Below are 4,980 nucleotides of genomic sequence, written 5' to 3'. Positions count from 1 at the left end.
TCCAGGATGAGTAGGAGTGACTATGTCAAGCCAGGTGTAAGTAATTCAGGATGTGTGCACATTCTCGTTTCTGATCCAAAGTGCCCACGGTTGGAATTGAAAAAGATGCGGAAAATAGCGCCATTCACACAAAGTGAACAACCGCTTTTGATATACAGTAGACTAACAATTTTGGAATGGGGAATCATGGCTATCTCTGTAAAACAGCAGGAGTAGGCGTGGTAGACCAACTGAATGCAAATGCACTCACGTGTGTGCTTCCTTGTCTTGGCATGCAACGTCATTAAGAAAGCGCTTGCCACTGCAAAGCTGCACATAGTGTGATAAACACCTAAAACAGCTATTCATCAAATCAACAAAAGAAGCCAATGAGTACCTATAGGCCTATGTTAATAATTATAAGGCTATCACAATTAAAATAATAACCATATGGTAGTAGGCATTTTGTGAAACCAAGTCAAGGCTAAATTCATCCAGGATAACCAAAATATCCCAGCTTAATCCCTTATCTAGGTTTTGTGAAATACACTGCAAAAACTGCTTATCTAACACAATCTAACCAAGTGTTATTAATCTTATATCAAGATAAAAAAAACTAGTTGGTATTGTTTTGAGTATAAAGAGACTTGCCTTGCGCTTTCTCATGAAATCATTTGACTTAATTTAAGAAAAGTTTGACTTATTTTAAGACATCTCATCCTGAAAACAAGCAAATTTGTCTGCCAGTGCGTTGAGTAAATTTGTCTTGATAAGACTCCTTAAAATAAGTCGGGGTCTTCTTAAATTAAGTCAAAATGATCTTACGGGAGAGCACTAGGTAAGTCTTTTCATTCTAAAAACAATACCAAATAGATTCTTTGATCTTAATAGAAGATTATTAACACTTGGTTAGATTTCATTTTTTGCAGTATACCCCTCTGGTCTGCCTCGGTCTGTGATTCTGATGCTGTTTACACATACAGTACACACAAACAGGTTTGCCTCGGCCTGTGATTCTGATGCTGTTTACACATACACACAAACAGGTTTGCCTCGGTCTGTGATGCACCTGTTCTGCCTGTGGGTGTGTATGTGTCTGTGCTCTCTGCTCTACCTGGGGCTAGAGCATGTATGCATAGATGCATGTATGTATGCATAGTCTTTAAAGCTATAGCTGGACAGCTAGATTGGGGGAGAATAGTCTTTAATGCTGGACAGCTAGATTGGGGGAGAATAGTCTTTAATGCTGGACAGCTAGATTGGGGGAGAATAGTCTTTAATGCTGGAAAGCTAGATTGGGGGAGAATAGTCTTTAATGCTGGAAAGCTAGATTGGGCGAGAACAGTCTTTAAGTCTATTATATATAATGCTGGAGAGCTAGATTGGGAGAGAATAGTCTATTATATATAATGCTGGAGAGCTAGATTGGGAGAGAATAGTCTATAATATATAATGCTGGAGAGCTAGATTGGGAGAGAATAGTCTATAATATATAATGCTGGGAGAGCTAGATTGGGAGAGAATAGTCTATAATATATAATGCTGGAGAGCTAGATTGGGAGAGAATAGTCTATAATATATAATGCTGGAGAGCTAGATTGGGAGAGAATAGTCTATAATATATAATGCTGGAGAGCTAGATTGGGAGAGAATAGTCTATAATATATAATGCTGGACAGCTAAATGTGGGGAGGACATATCTACTAGCAGATGTCCCTGGAGAGACTGATGCGAGGGAGGAGAGAGAGAAGAGAGAGAGAGAGAGAGGGAGGAGAGAGAGAAGAGTACATGTCCCTATTATCTCACAGCAGACCGGACAACACACACATGTAAGACTGAGCAGAACTGCACCATTCCCTAGTTCTTCATCTCTCCTTCCTTCCCCCTCTCTTCTCTCCCTCCCTCTCTCTATCTTTCTTTCCCTCTCTCTCTCTCTCTTTCTCTCATTTCCTCTCTTTCTCATTCCTTCCCACAACCAGTTCTGTCTCTTTCTCTCTCCATCTCACACACCCACACACTCAAAAGTTAATCATGGAGGAGAGGGTTTCTATGGCTACTGAGAGGGTGTGTGTGTGTGTGTGTGTGTGAGTGTTTGCAGGAGAGACTTGCTGAGCACAGCTGTTCATTCCAGTAAGCTACAGAACAACAGGAAGGATATTAAAGAGTGTTTCCCATTCTATGCACACACACACACTATGTAAACACACACACACACACAGACACACTAATGCACACACACACACACACACACACACACACACACAGTATCTCCCAATACAAGGACCTTCTTGAGAATGGCCTGTGAATCTATGATGGATGTCTCCCTTCTGATGGCTTTGAAAGTGCCCTTCACAGCCAAATGCAGATCAATAACACGCGGCAGTGTAGAGCACACAAGCCATGCTCTACACTACCACTAGCAAGTCTAGCCCATCTAGCATTGTACACAACACTCATTGAGAGGTTTAGAGTTTGTGTAGTGTTACGTCAGGGCTTAATGGATCTTTGCAGGAGCTGATGCAGGGTTATTAGACCTCCGAGGCCAGCTGGAGGAATTCCTCCCCGACTCAGTGGACAGACAGACCTCTGATTCTTAGCACTTTGGTCCGGCTATACCACTCATTCCACTTAGCTAGATGCTAACAGAGCTGGTTTTGCTCTTTAAAGAATGAGCGCCCTTTCTGCTTGCTGACTAGCACAAGCTCTGTTAGCATCTAGCAGCTTGAGTCAATTATTGGAGCCCCGCAGCTCTGCTGGCTAGCATCATTAGCGGCTTTAGCATAAAGTGCCTCTGTGTCACTCAGCAGTTTTGCTCTTTAAAGGCATGAAAACACTGCTGGTTGACTTTGGCTAGCACCAGGGCCATTAGTGATAGACACTTTTTCCCCTTTCAGCAGTTTTGCTCCTGAAGGTGTGAGAGCCCTGCTGGCTTTTTTTTTGTAGCATTAGCACTTTAAGGTAACATCTCGTGTGTGGTTTTCATAAGCTTTGTTGTTCAGTGCAGTCCAGAATGCCTCTGTCATTAATGTCCCCCTGTACAATAACATTTTAAGAGAGGGAAGGAATAGTGCAATATCAGTAAGTCTAAGATTTAAGATTTAAATATAGTGCAAGGCAATTCAGTGCAATGGTAATATATTAATAACAATATTGTAATTGTAAGATTGAAGTATACATGAGGTGTAGGTGAGCAGAACAGTGGTGATTGTCTTTGTTCAGTGTAAGGCTGGGGGCTATTTCTGAGCGTTCAATAGAGTGACTGCTTGGGGGAAGAAGCTGTCTTTGTGTCGGCTGGTTTTGGCGAACAGTGCCCTGTATCGCCTACCAGAGGGAAGGAGGTTAAACATTTTGTGACCAGGATGTAAGTGGTCTGCAGAGATTTTTGCTGCCCTTTTTCTGACCCTGGACCGGTGCGGGTCCAGGATGGAGGGAAGGTCAGCTCCAATGATCCTCTCTGCAGTCCTGATTGTCCATTGCAGTCTGGCCCTGTCCCGTTTGGTGGCTGACCCAAACCAGACAGTGATGGAGGTGCGGATGATAGCTGAATGATGGCTGAGTAGAAAGTGGTCAGCAGTTCCTTAGGCAGATTAAACTTCCTTAGCTGTCGCAGGAAGTATAACGCCTGCTGGGCCTTTTTCTGGACAGAGTCAATGTGGGGAGAAACATTTTAGGTCTGGTTGAGAAAGGTTGAGAAAGGTTGATTTCCTTTCCCTGACTTGGGCTCTATCAGAGACTGAATGGAATCCAGCGGTCAGTATTGGCCGGTTTACTGGGAGGTTCTGAGTCGGTCGGCCCAAACCCAAACCCAGAGCCTGGGGGCTCAGAAGCCCCGTGGCCTGGCCGGCCTTGAGAGTTCGGTTCTGGTCCAAACGACACGCTTGTGCGCTCTGCTGGAAACTGCTCAGCAGTGGGGACCCTCTGAAGCTCCTGCTGGTCTCCACGCCAGGGGTTCTAGAACTTTCATTGGATGATGTCAGGGTTTTGTGATATTAAAAAACCCACCCACACACACACACACACACACACACACACACACACACACACATTCTGGGTGTGATGCAACCTAACACGGCTGTTTTTATTTTTCCTCCTCACCTTCTCCTTTGGTCCTGGCATGGCACCATGCACCATGTTGGCAGGGCACAGACAGACACCCCACGTGCCAAAGAGTGAGAGCCGTCTCCCCTCAGGGCTGGAGGTTTGCCACCCCGTAGACCACCCATACTGAGAGGGGCTGCTGCTGTACATGCACCGTGTTACATTCAGCCCAGACAAACTCTATCATTACGATATTTTCACAAAGACTCTGCATATATAATAACCAAATGTATATTTTGAATGTATATTAAAGTTATTCATAAGTTTGTATGTATATTAAAGTATATAAGTTAACAACCAAATGTATATTTTGTATGTATATTAAAGTTATTCTAAAAGCATGTATATTAATTGGGTTAGCAAGTCATATCATTGCTTTGAGGCCAGATTACAGTATACTGTACAAACAAGAGTCTTCATAATGGCCCAGTCTGTTAAATGTGCTGTGGTATTGACATTGAAGTGTAACGGTTCAGTCTTGCATTCACAGCCATCATGTGTGGTTTGGGTTTTTGGCACAATCTTTCCTGTCCTTAATGCTAGGCAACCATGGTGATCTCATAACTTGGTCCGAGTCAATTGCCATAGCAACCCACTCTACTTTTATAGAAAAACATTCAATGGAAAAAAGCAGCACTCTCTCTCTCTCTCTCTCTCTCTCTCTCTCACACACACACACACACACACGACACACACACACATGCATCTTCGACCAGAGTCATCCCAGTGCCAGACAGCCCAGCAGACACCCCAGATTCCATCAGGTCAGGGAGACAGACATATAGACAGACAGGAGTCTGTTAGGGCCTAAGAAACGACAGAAACTGTTTCACACCTCTTTCAAACAGACATCAGTGAATTGTCATTATCAGCAGCAGACACACACACACACACACACACACA

This window comes from Alosa alosa, chromosome 9 (assembly GCF_017589495.1).
Source record: "Alosa alosa isolate M-15738 ecotype Scorff River chromosome 9, AALO_Geno_1.1, whole genome shotgun sequence".
Classification (NCBI taxonomy): domain Eukaryota; kingdom Metazoa; phylum Chordata; class Actinopteri; order Clupeiformes; family Clupeidae; genus Alosa; species Alosa alosa.
This window is presented reverse-complemented; position numbering follows the sequence as displayed.